A 14,028-nucleotide genomic window follows, 5' to 3' on the forward strand; every position below is an offset into this window, starting at 1 on the left:
CACCCTTTCTGGGTGATGATCTAGCAACAAATGTTCCTGCTTCTTAGGAGAGATGGAAGAGAAGCCCTTGAGCATCTATATTTTAGCAGATTTCCTTTGGGCATAAGCAAATAAACAAATCTATGTTTTTAGATTTGCTTGAGACATAAGTATTCTTAAATGTTGCTGGGAAAGAGCCAGAGGAAATGGAGCTGACAGAGTTGATAAACAGCAGGTCCTTGAGGAGAAGGAAGGGCTGAACCTGAGCACTGATGGAGATGAAAGATCCTCAAACATGAAGAGGGTGCTTCCTTTATTGCAGCATGGATTGGGGTGGAGGAGGACAGGGAGAGACAGAGAAAAGATCTTTACAGGTGAAAATTCAAGTGAAGAGTCTGGATTACAAGGGGCTTTCATGCAACTGATTCACTCATCCAGCTAATCAAAGTTGTGAAGATAATGTTTGAACTGAATTAGAGGAGATAAGATTTTACCCCAAATAGTCATTCATTCATTCAGCAAATTTTCATCAAGCACCTACGCTACTCCAGGCCATGGTCTCGACACTGGAAGCTTGAGAGTAAATAAAGCGACAAAGTCTCTGCTCCTATAGAACTCATATCCTCTGAGCGTGGGGGCAGAAGGGGACCATTTGCCCATAAACAAGTCAGTTTCAACATTGGTACACATCATAAGGAAAATGGCAAGGTGCTGGAAAGGGAGAGGTTGAGGTGGGAGTGGGAGCAGTTTCTTCAGCTCCTGTGTCAGAGAACATCTCCCTGAGATGCTGTGTGAACACAGATCTGAGCTAGAAGAGGGGAATCCACCATTTCTGTGCCCCTAAGATGTAAAGACAACTGTCCCTGAAGTTGACAGTTGAACCGTTGGGCCTGGACACTTTTAGGAAACTGAAATAACTTTTATAGCACAAACTTCCCCAAAGTAACCAACAGATACCTAGAACTACCTTACCTGATTCCTTTAAATGTTCTAATATGTGTGGTGATTTCTCTTAAGACACAAATTTGGATGTTGCTTATAAATTGCATAATCCTATCCAGTGGGGCAAAAACCAGGTAAGGTTACACTGACATGCTCTTAGGGAGAAAGTGAGGGATGGAGAAGTAAAGAATGTTAGTATTGTGCTGAGATGATCACCAAGTTCTGAATCCATCTTTTCCGTGTCTTATCCTAGAGGCATTTTTCTTTCTTATTTTTAAGTTATTTTATCTTGTGCTATTTCATGCATCTTTTCTAACCTCTTTAAATTCTTTAGGGTAGAAAGTCATATATAAATAAATAAACAGCATACTCTAGAAATTGAACTGTTTTTCTCTTCTGCCTCTTCACTTCTCTGATCTCCAAATACTGACATGAGGTCTGCATCTATCCCCGCTGAATCAAAATGAAAGAACCGTGGCTTTCTAAGAGGTTGTCTCTTTTGTAACTTGATTCTCCCAGAAGCTGAGCATGAGATTGGAAGGGTGAAGAAAGGTGTTGTCAGTAGAGAAGGTTCTAGCGTTACAGGACTTCTTTGAAGTGGGAGATAAAATACTTTAATCAGAAGTCAGATGCTTCCAAGAATACCCCTGAATTTAGAATTTCCTTAAAATATATTAAAATTTTAGATTATAAAAGAAAGAGTGAGTAGAAGGTAGAAAAAATATTACGAAATCCCTCAAAGATAACAGTTACCTTGTTAATGAGGATGGAAGCTTCCTCTAGAATCCCTTGCCTAAAATGTGAAATTTCACATTTTTCCCATCTCAAATTTAAAAACAAAAAAGTCCGTTTCTTCCTATTAAAATGGTACATGGCTAGGTGGGAGGGGGATTCAGGATGGAGGGGACACATGAATGGTGCTGCTGCTGCTGCTGCTGCTAAGTCACTTCAGTCGTGTCCGACTCTGTGTGACCCCATAGACAGCAGCCCACCAGGCTCCCCCCTCCCTGGGATTCTCCAGGCAAGAACACTGGAGTGGGTTGCCATTTCCTTCTCCAATGCATGAAAGTGAAAAGTGAAAGTGAAGTCGCTCAGTCGTGTCCGACTCTTAGCAACCCCATGGACTGCAGCCCACCAGGCTTCTCCGTCCATGGGGTTTTCCAGGCAAGAGTACTGGAGTGGGGTGCCATCGCCTTCTCTGGACACATGAATACTGATGGCCAATTCATATTACGTATGGCAAAGAGCCATCACAAAATTGTAAAGTAATCATCCTCCAATTAAAATAAATACATTTTTTAAATGGTACAAAACTAAATACCTATTTCTTTTTTGCACACTTGAGGTTAGACATTTGACTCATGCCTGCAATTTCTACCAGTGTTGTGTGTTTATTCAGATGAACCTCATCCCCATCCCAATTGGAGTGGGGCCTTTTCATGGTCCTGTTACAAGACTGCTGTCCCGCTAAGCTCCAGCAGAGTGGAAAGAAACTGTGAAGTTGGAGGGCAAACCTCCTGATGACAAGATGTATTAATGCCAGTCACATCCTGGGCACTGGCTCCAGGAAGGAGACTTCTCTCCTGGAAAGCATCAGGAAGGAAAACCTGCTAGTTCTGCTCTGCCCTTGGCTATCAGTCACCTGACCTGTTAGGTAACCACATTTTTCTAATGAGATGGGAGGTGCCAGCCCAGATTCAAGGGTCTTCAGCTGAAAGGTGACATTGTTGGTGGAGTTTTGTTTCCACCCTGGATACAGATTGAAAAGTTTCTTCTCATGGCTTCAGAAGCACCTGCTTGCTGAGTCTCTAAAGGTTGTGTCTGATGGACATTTAACACCAGGCAGCCCTCAAGTTCTTGAGCATCATGGGAGAAGGATGTGCGGCTTAGAACTCGAGAGGAGCAGGAGCCAGCATCACTGTAGCCTCCTCCTTTGCCCAGAACTTAACACGAGTCATCTTGAATGGACCCACTTTCTTCATTCTTCCATCCTTGAGGATTTCTTTGAAATGATACTTAAAGTTGGAGGCCTGAGGCAAACAGGGAGCTATTCTCTAGAGAATACTCCCCCCCGCCAAACAACTTTCTTTCATCCTTCCGTTGTCATCCTCCCGTTGTGGCTGGACATACATCCTGAAAAGCCATCTCCGGCTACCAGGTTCCCTACACACCCCAGCCCTGCTTTCAGATAAAGAAGTAAAATGTGTGATTTTTAAGAGTTTAGGACTGATTTGTCCTTTTCATCTATTCTGACATGATTTAATGTTCCAGAACTTGTAAAGGGAACAGATTTTTTTTTTCCTTTTTTGTAGAATTGGTGAATAATTTATCAAGTGCCTGCAAGAGCTGCAGCTTTAAATTATTAAAATGCATTTTGGTTTTGAAAGAAGACATCTGAGATGTTTGCCTTGGCCCATGCTCATGCCTTTGTGCAGCAGCAAGGAAGTCCTACAAATTCAGGGAATGGTAAGGTGATTTTCAGTGATTTATGGGGTGACTGAGAAGGAGCCAGAAAAAAAAAGCACCAAACAAACAAACGAACAACGCAGACAACTTTCATTTATTTAAGATAGAGCCTCTTTTGGAAGCAAATAACCTTTTGTCGCATCTCCGGAGAAATGACATTTCGTTTCCCTTCTTCTGCTTTGCAAGGACAGCAGCTGGGCGCTGGCAGAAGCTGAAGGAGATGAAAGGCACTCACAGACCCCTCCCAGTCCCTTCTTACTGTCCATCCTTCACCCAGCAAGCTGAAGGCAAGGCTGTGCTTCCTCCCATTCGTCACAGGTCAGAAATGGAGCGTAGCCGCTGATCTCCGGAGAATATTATCCATTCCACTTAGTCCGACCTAAATAATAAATTTGCTCTGGACCAGGAAAATAAAGAGAAGCCTAGAATATTTCCCATCTGGCCAAGGGCCCTGGTCTGGCCCATCTGCCTCTGTGTGGGGGTGTGGCCTTTTCAGAGCAGATTTCCTAGCAGAGACGGAAGAGGGCGGGTCCCCAGACCCCTCTACCTGTGCTCAAAGTCCTCCGTTCCATCACATTTCTTTCCCTTCTTCCTGCCTCTTTCCTTTACCCATCCTTCCATCTCTGCTGGCAGGCTCTCTTCTATCTTCTATGGTGCTGTGCAAGGGTTATTTTTTCCTCTAAATGCCTGCCCCCACCCCGCCCAGGCCTACTCTGCATGGAAAGAGGCCATTGGATCCTGGCCGTAGGATCAAAAAGGTCTGGCCCTAAATCCCTAAGAGAAATTGATCATGGGATTGGCACTCTATCTTTAGGCAGAGTAAGTACAAAGCTGAGGCTCAGCAGACAGCGTGGCTGAGGTGTGAAAAGTGGGCAGGGCCTCAAGACAGCAGAGCCTTATGAAAGTGGGATTCTTCCTTAGAGGAAAAGCATGTCTTATTCGACCAGCCCTCCCTGTTTCTCTCCCATCCTATGCCTTGCTCTGAAAGGAGAGGGGGTGTGAGGACTCTCTACTCCATGTTCAACTTTGCACAGCCCCTGCACGGGTATCATCATCTTGCGTACACGTTTAGAAAAGCTACACCCGTGTCATCTCACAAGGCAGTTACATGACAGGTTGGAGTCACATCCGGGTTGTGTGATGTCATCACAGCTCATCCTACTCAGTTAGGCTTTGTCTTTGTGGTGAAGGCAACAAAGTCTGGGGTTTTGGAGCTGAGTTCTGTCCATCCTACTCTTTGTTTGTCCTTCTCAAACTAAGGAATTATAAGATGAAACGCCTCAGTAGGGTCTGAGAAGGATACAGTGTTATAATCGAGGGCGGCTTGGATCTAATCTAATTCAATCCCTCCCTTGGAATGATGAGCCTGAGCTCTGAGACGTTTAGCGCCCTGAATCCATGTCTGCTCACCACAGAGCCAGTCCTCTCCACTAGGACGACATTCTCTAACAGGGCCTGGTGACATTTTGGGATGCATACATGGGAAACCAGGAAACATTCTTAAGAGGGAGCTTCTTCATGATGGCAGGAAGCATTTTGCAAAGGACAGAGGCAGAGGCACATGCTTCTCAGACAGTCCTGGCAGATGGATTTGCAAAGACACTGCAGCAACACCACCCTTCCAACTTGCTTCTCTATCCGCTGACCTGGCAGCTACCCCCCGAGCAAAGTGCAGGGTCTGCTCCTACCATCCGTGGATCTAGTCTGACCTTGCTCTTCTTCAGTCACTAAATCATGACCGACTCTTTGAAACCCTGTGGATAGTAGCATGCCAGGTTTCCCTGTCCTTCACTGTCTCCCAGAGGTTGCTAAACTCATGTCCATTGAGTCGATGATGCCATCCAGCCATCTCATCCTCCGTCATCCCCTCCTCCTCCTGCCTTCAATCCTTCCCAGCATCAGGGTCTTTTGCAATGAGTTGGCTCTTTGCATCAGGTGGCCAAAGTATTGGAGTTTCAGCTTCAACATCAGTCCTTCCAATGAATATTCAAGGTTGATTTCCTTTAGGATCGACTGGTTTGATCTCCTTGCTGTCCAAGGGACTCTCAAGAGCTTCTCCAGAACCATAATTCAAAAGCATCAATTCTTTGGTGCTCAGCCTTCTTAATGGTCCAACTCTCACACCCGTACATGACTACTGGAAAAAATCATGGCTTTAACTAGACAGACGTTTGTCGAAAAAGTGATGTCTGGGCTTATGACTGCTCATAACCAGTGGAATGTGGCTAAAGTGACTGCATGACTCTGAGGCCACGTCAAGAAAGGCTATCAGCTCCTTCCCATTTGCCCAGAGGGGCCATCTTCCCTGGAAGAAATTTTCCCACTCAAAACAGAAACCTGCTGGAGTTTCCCAGGTGAAGCCAGTCCTTCCAGCCACCTTCTAAAGTATAGACAAGTAAATGGTGATGCCTCTGGGATAGTGCAGGTCCAGGCATGCTGGTTACCCCATCATCTGAGCCTCTCAGACCTCATGGAGCAGAGACCAGCCATCACTTCCCTGTCCCTGTTCCCGACCCACAGAGTCTGGGTCCAGCATAGCATAGTTGTTGGCTAAGTTCACTAAATTCAAAGGAGCTTACGTTACGTATTAATAGCAAAAGAAGCAGTAATACTTTTGCATGCATGCTTGGTCATATCTGACTCTTTGCAACCCCATGGACTGTAGCCCACCAGCCTCCTGTGTCCTTGGAATTATCCAGGCAAGAATAGTGGAGTAGGCTTCCATTTCCTTCTCCAATTGGGTCTTCCCCACCCAGAGATTGAACCTGGGTATCCTGTGTTGGCAGGTGGATTCTTTACCACTAGCGCCACCTGGGAAGCCCATAATACATGTTTTCAGTAAAAAAAAAATAAAAAATGTTTATTAACCAAAATAATATTTAAAAGTTCCTTCAATATAGGCCTGACTGACTGTGTAATTTATGGTAATTCACATAATGGAATCCCTATAACCCTTATAGAGATATGATAGATAAATACCTGTTATAAAGAGATGTCTAAGACATATTATAAGCTGAAAAAAGCTACTTGCAAAGCAGCGTGTATACTATCACATTGTAAGAAGAAGAAAAAGGAACTGTGTGCGTCTATGTATGTGTCTGAGTGAGGCTTATGTGTGCACAGGAAAAATCTGGAAAGGTATGCAAGAAACTCTTGAGCTCTTACTGCTGGACAGTGGGAATGAGGAGTCAGTTCCATGATCAATTTTCTTTTCATGTCACCCTGTTCTCTACCATCTGATTTTCTACCATGAATTCCTCCTGAAATTAACACTTCCAAAAACTTGAAGGCAATGAGAAGTCTATATACTACCTCTGAAGAGAAAAAATTTTATATATTTATTGCAGATGCCAGCTGAAATTGCAGATTTTTAACTAACTGCACAAAGACAATACAAAATAATTTATTTTTCAATATTTGAGACAGCCCTTTTAACCCTAATACTGACTGACTTCATTTTTTGTATAGCTCAACATTGGATGTCATGCATAGAATATTATAAAATATGATGTCTGGGAAACAGATGATATTAATAAAGAATTAATTGTATTTTCTTTCTGCACCTCCCGACCCTCAACCAAGGCAGTATAAACAGCATGTTTAACCACAGGCAGAAATGAACTCAGTCACCCAAAGAGAATGGTAATTAGCAAGATGTGGTTTAGATTATTGTTCATGCCAGCTCTCTTCTAGGAGGAGGAACCATCCACATAATGTTCTGCAACCATTGGAATGTAGCACTCACCCCTCCCTGTTTCAGACATCTCTTTCAGGTGGCGCCCATGGCAGCACCCTGCAGATAAGGTCACAGGCCATTTAGGAAGTGATCTTATGCCATGGCTCACCTGGAGATGTGTGGTGTTTGGGGGATGGGGTGCATTTGTGGCTCATTGGTAAGCTGATTTATATGGTGTACGTGTGGGGGGCGGTAGGTGGGGTAGGGAGGGGCAGCCTATGATCAGAGTAGTTGCTGTCTGTCTCCCTTGGCAAATGCCGAGCTAGAGCTGTCCTTTGACCAGTGAAAGGTTTTGCCAGGCTTCTCTGTCCATGGGATTCTCCAGGCAAGAATACTGGAGTGGGTTACCATTCCCTTCTTCAGGGGTTCTTCCTGGCCCAGGGATCAAACTTGGGTCTCCTGTATTGCAGAAGGATTCTTTACCATGTGAGCCACCAGGGAAGCCCTCACCAATGATTTGGTGGCCATAGATTTATGTAACTCAGCTTTTTCCCTTTGGAAATGATCTCCATTAGAAACCACAGTGTTTTAACTAACGTGTCACTGATCTGAGCAACTGTTTCTCAGTTCCCTGTAAAAGCACCTTGGGGTACATCCATCTATGTAATTTTAGTAGAAATAATTTTGTAATGCTCCTGAATTATTTGTGTGTGTATGTCTGTGTAGTAGATATGATAGACCATTAATTATAGCTACTGTTGAAATCTTGCATAAAAATATGAAGATTGCTCTGAATTTGTACGGAGCTGTCAACAATTTTCATCTCCACAAACCCTATGTGATTTTGTACCTTGTGATATCCCTTCTAAATCACAACAAGCCAAGATAAATTTTCACAGAATTCCCACTTTGCATGTCTCCCCATAAACTATTTTCTTTTCCGTGATCTAGTCATAATAAAGAGACCCAGGCAATGTTTCTCACCCCAGATATTTGTCTCCTAATATTATTTTCCTTGTTTCTTTGACAGCTTCTCTCTAAGGCAACCAAGGAATTCTGAACAGCCATAGACAATTATCTTGTTTTCTTTGACTTCCCTAAAATACCTAGCATTTTTGATTACTCACTTTTTCTTAACAATCTGCCAGTCCTGACATGAGAACTACCTTGACTTTCTCCTCCCTTTCCAAGAAGCCTCTGCTCTGTTGTCAGTAAGCCTCATCCCTCCCCTCTGTCCCAGAAAGGTGGTGAGCACATCCACAGGACAGTCAGCAGGCTTGTAATATGTCCTTCCTCTTATACAGTGACTTCACGCATGCCCTGGCGTGTTAATTTTCCCAAATGGAGAGCTTCAGCTTTCATATCTTTGGGCAATTTAGATACCATGATTGTGTAATTTTTAAGATTCCTTCCAGCCCTATAAATCTCTGATCCTATTATGTCTAACTGCTTGCTAGATAGTTTCTCTCAGGTGTTCCACTAGGATCTCAAACTCACCATGCCTGAGTTTCAACACATCATGTTTCTCTGCAGAATATGCAAGGCATATTGTAAAGAGCAGAGACAGAATTTGGAGTCCAATAGGTCAGGAATGGTGGTTCAGATAGTAAAGAATCTGTTTGCAATGCAGGAGATGCAGGTTCAATCCCTGGGTTGAGAAGATCCCCTGGAGAAGCGAACGGCTACCCACAGTATTCTTGCCTGGAGAATCCCATGGACAGAGGAGCCTGGTGGGCTACAGTACCTGGGGTCGCAAAGAGTGGTCCATAACTGAGCAACTAACACTTTCACACTTTTGCAGATCTGGGATTTAGTTGTGGCTGCCCGGTTTATTTGGGAAGTTTGCACATCCTCCCTGATTTGCAACTTCTTTACCTGAAGAATTTTTTCTAAATCTTATGAGAGTTTTATAAGGATTAAATGAGCTAAAGAATGTAAAATTGATAGGCCGATAGTAATACAATGGCACGTGGTGAATGTTGGTTTCCTTCCCCTCGTATTCTGCAGTCTTTTTTATTTCCCTGTGACTGTCATTCTCCTGGTTACTCAGACTCAGAACGTGAGCCCCATTCTCATGTGTCACCCCAACCCAAACCAAATCATGTGACGTCAGTCCCTCTCAAAATGCTGTTAAAACTGCCCCTGCAGATCCACTGGGATCCGCCTACCTGACAACACCTCCATCCCTTCATACCTGGACCACCGCAGGGGCTCTGTGCAGCCTTCCCACCAGCTTCCTGTTTTACAGGCCTAACCAACCCTTGCATCCATTCAGGCATCTTCCTGACTCACCTGTCCGTGCCTTCCACAAAGAATGACCAAATATATGTGCCAGACACAATGCCTGACCACAAAGTCATTTAATGTGATCGTTGCCTCCTCTTTATAAAAAATAAATAAACAACGGCCCCTATCATGGATAATACATTTTTCTTAGACACCTTGATCTGCATTTTACTGCTGCCCTCCCACGGCTATAGTTAAAATGCGATGTTTATCTCTGATATGAGAAACTTGCAGCCTGTCCTCTGGCCTCTGTATGCGAACTCTTGCTTCTGAAGCCACTATGGCCTTAAAGCTGACCTTTCTGACTTTAACAGGAAAGTCCTACCTCCTCCATGATCTCTGTCCCAACCATCACAGCTGACCTCTTTTCTCATTGTTTACAAAAACACATGGGCTATTTTTGGAACCATTCTTTGGACACTCAATCTTGAGGATGTAAATGCTTTTAAATGTGGGTAATTCCCACTGCCCGCAAAGTTCTCCTCCCATTTGTACTACTAGTGTATTCCTTCCATCTTTAGTCTGAGCCAGATGAAACATTCTCTCCTTTTGGAAACTTCAAATGGCCTACTCAGCCTTGTTATGTCCCTCCTCAAGCGTGATTGGGCGTTTGATTTTGCGTGCACTCATTTTATTGTTCACATACAGAACTTGTTGTATTGTAATTACTTTATCTGCTTTGCATGTGGTTCCCTAGCAATCTAGGTCTGTATTTCTTGTTCATTTTAAAACTCTCCACTGGTGGGCTTCCTACCATGTAGACAGTGCTTAGTAAACATACATTATTGTTCAGTCACTCAGTTGTGTCTGACTCTTTGTGACCCCAGGGACTGCAGCATACCAGGCTTCCTTGTCCTTCTTTACTATCTCCCGGAGCTTGCTCAAACTCATCTCCATTGAGTCGGTGATGCCATCCAACCATCTCATCCTCTGTTATCCCCTTCTCCTCTTGCTTTTAATCTTTCCTAGCATCAGGGTCTTTTCCAATGAGTCAGCTCTTCGCATCAGAGGGCCAACGTATTGGAACTTCAACTTCAGTATCAGTCCCTTCAGTGAATATTCAGGATTGATTTCCTTTAGGATTGACTGGTTTGATCTTGCAGTCCAAGGGTCTCTCAAGAGTCTTCTCCAACACCACAGTTCAAAAGCACAAATTCTTTGAGACCCAGCCTTCTTTATGGTCTAACTCTCATATCCATACATGACTACTGGAAAAATCATAGCTTTGACTAGATGGACCTTTGTTGGCAAAGTAATGTCTCTGCTTTCTAGTATGCTGTCTAGATTTGTCATAGGTTTTCTTCCAAGGAGCAGTTCAGTTCCATTCAGTCACTCAGTCATGTCTGACTCTTTGCGACCCCAAGAATTGCAGCACGCCAGGCCTCCTTGTCCATCACCAACTCCTGGAGTTTACCCAAACTCATGTCCATTGAGTAGGTGATGCCATCCAACCATCTCATCCTCTGCCATCCCCTTCTCCTTCTGCCCTCAATCCCTCCCAGCATTAGGGTCTTTTCCAATGAGTTGACTCTTTGCATCAGGTGGCCAAAGTATTGGAGTTTCAGCTTCAGCATCAGTCCTTTCAATGAACACCCAGGACTGATCTCCTTTAGGATGGACTGGTTGGATCTCCTTGCAGCCCAAGGGACTCTCAAGAGCCTTTTCCAACACCACAGTTCAAAAGCATCAATTTTTCGGCATTCAGCTTTCTTCACAGTCCAACTCTCATATCCATACATGACCACTGGAAAAACCATAGCCTTGACTAGACGGACCTTTGTTGGCAAAGTAATGTCTCTGCTTTTGAATATGCTATCTAGGTTGGTCATAACTTTCCTTCCAAGGAGCAAGTGTCTTTTAATTTCATGGCTACAGTCACTGTCTGCAGTGGTTTTTGGAATTCAAGAAAATAAAGTTTGTCCCTGTTTCCATTGTTCCCCATCTATTTACCATGAAGTGATGGGACTGGATGCCATGATCTCAGTTTTTTGGATGTTGAGATTTAAGCCAGCTTTTTCACTCTCCTCTTTCATCTTTATCAAGAAGCTCTTTAGTTCCTCTTCACTTTCTGCCATAAAGGTGTTGTCATCTGTGTATCTGATGTTATTGATATTTCTCCCGGCAATCTTGATTCCAGCTTGTGCTTCATCCAGCCCAGCATTTCACATGATGTAGTCTGAATATAAGTTAAATAAGCAAGGTGACAATATATAGCCTTGACATACTCCTTTCCTAAGTTGGAACCAGTCCATTGTTCCATGTCCAGTTCTAACTGTTGCTTTTTAACCTGCATACAGATTTCTCAGGAGACAGCTAAGATGGTCTGGTATTCCCATCTCTTAAAGAATTTTCCACAGTTTGTTGTGATCCACACAGTCAAAGTCTTTAGCATAATCAATGAAGCAGAAGTAGATGTTTATCTGGAATTCTCTTGCTTTTTCTATAATCCAATGGACGTTGGCAATTTGACCCCTTGTTCCTCTGCCTTTTCTAAATCCAGCTTGAACATCTGGTATTTCTCAATTCCCATACTGTTGAAGCCCAGCTTGGAGAATTTTGAGCATTACTTTGCTAATATGGGAAATATTAGATCAGGTAAAGGCATGGGGTGGGGGAATTAGTGAGGTATGATGTACATGTTAATACATGCCAAAATTCCAGAATGATCCAGAACTCTCAAGTATCTCTCCAAAGGGATCTGGAGACCCCTCAAAGTCAGAGAGCATGGGATGAAAACACAAGGCAGGAGAGCAGAGACAGGCTTTGCTGGCTGTTGGCTACCTTCCTTCAAGTTCCTGCTCTGTCTGGACCAGTTTCTAGTCTACAAACCCATCCTTCCACCCTAATAGGAATTACACAAAAGCATAGTACACTGGATTTAGTTTTCTATTATTTTTTGTTTTGTTTTAAAGCAATTTGCCTTATATTTACTTATAAAAATATTTACATGGTTCATTTTTTATTTACTATTTCATCAAGTTGGCACTTAAAGGTACTTGTTGGAGTAGGAAATGCACAACCTATTTTTGGATATCGCTGGTCCTTCCTTTTTTCTTGCCCCCTCCCCACTTCCATAGTTGGGGGTTTTCCTTGAAATGTCTCCAGCCTGAACACCACATGACTTCAGATCCCCAAGGGAATAAGCCAGAAGGAGGAGGAAGAAGTTGGGTTAAGTCTCCTTAGCCCCTAACCACAGGGCTGGAATGCAATGACAGTAAAATGCACTAATTTATCTTATTTTACATAATTAGAGTTAGGGGCTATTGAACACAGAATGCAAATGTATGCTAAATATGCAAATCAGTCACATTTCCGAGATTCTGAGAAGGGGGAAATGTGGTAGCCTTCTGTCGGATGGTTCTCTCTTCACAGTGAATACAACTTTTCAGCACCATGAACTCAAGGAACTGCACAGTCACAGTTGGGGCTGCTAATTTGGAAATCCAGTTTAGGCTGATTTGAAAAGACAACAACATTTCTGCAATCACTGGCGTGTCTTTTATGATAGAGCTGGTGGTGTCATTTCTTGTTTTCTGGAGATAGCTTTTTCATTTTTTACTTTTTTTTTTTTTCAGGTTGGGATCTTGCCGGGCTCTTTAGTACAAGGTCCAGGACTAACCAAAACTGTGGAGTAAATGTTTATGGGGGATTTCTCCATGTGACTGTGGTTTACTTGCCCAGCTAGTCACCTCTGTCAGGGCCCTCCCTGCTACAGTGAAACTTCTCCATTGTGGCTTCATGTCCTCTTTCCCAAGGCAGCTCGTAGCCAGTGACTGAGGCAGGTGGGAGTATCAACCTCAGGCCGTCCCGGCACCTGGTGAGACAGCCGTGATGTGATGGGCTTTAATGTTTCCGAGCTCCCACCAGGCGGCTGAGCCTGCGTCCCAGCTGAACTGTGCTGAATGTATGCCCCTGATCCTAATTCCCTCTGCTTCCTTTCTCAGGCATGGGTTCCTTATCAACATCTTGGACCCCAGACTTCCATTCAGCTTTGTTGTCGTTCAGTCGTGGAGGATGCTTTGCAACCCAATGGACTGCAGCAGGCCAGGCACTTCCGTCCTCCACTATCTCCCAGCGTTTGCTCAAACTCATGTCCATTGAGTTGTTGATGCTGTCAGACCATCTCATCCACTCAGCACTGCTTCCCAAACCCAAATCTGTTATAAGACCTTCATCCCTTACCTGCTTCCCCCCATTTTACAAGTTGTTTTTTCTCCCCCTAGAGCTAGGGATCTCCTTCTCTCCCAAATGTCCATGTAGGTGGAGGAGTAAATGCTTCCCAGTACTTCACCCTAGCTCGTGTTTAAATGGTGGCATCTCAGGCAGTCATGGCCCCTGAGTGGTGAGGACAGCTCTGTGAACCTCTTTCAGATCAGGTCACGTGAATGACCACACAGCTGTCAGGTCAGACTTATGACAAGGCTATTTTTGTTTACTTTGTATTCCACCCTGATGTTACTCTCGCCAAAAGTTACGAGGGGCTGAGGTTGGCTGGTGGGGGCAGGGAGCATTGTCTGCAGGTTAAAGCAAAACCCAGCTTCATCACAGTGTTGGAGGGGGAGCTATGGAGACCCTGACCAGGTATTGGTTTCAAATATTGTCTGGACCCTGGCAAGGAAATTATGTACACTCACTTGAAATTGGTATGCAGCATTATTAGCAGGAAGAGAATAATATGA

At 43.9% G+C, this 14,028-nt stretch overlaps 1 protein-coding gene across 8 annotated transcripts in view; it reads left to right on the forward strand.

The window, feature by feature from the left end:
* Nucleotides 1–14,028, forward strand: part of OPCML (opioid binding protein/cell adhesion molecule like) — a 1,072,821-nt gene that overhangs the window by 571,023 nt on the left and 487,770 nt on the right.

Source organism: Bos taurus, chromosome 29 (assembly GCF_002263795.3).
Source record: "Bos taurus isolate L1 Dominette 01449 registration number 42190680 breed Hereford chromosome 29, ARS-UCD2.0, whole genome shotgun sequence".
In the NCBI taxonomy this organism is placed as follows: Eukaryota; Metazoa; Chordata; class Mammalia; order Artiodactyla; family Bovidae; genus Bos; species Bos taurus.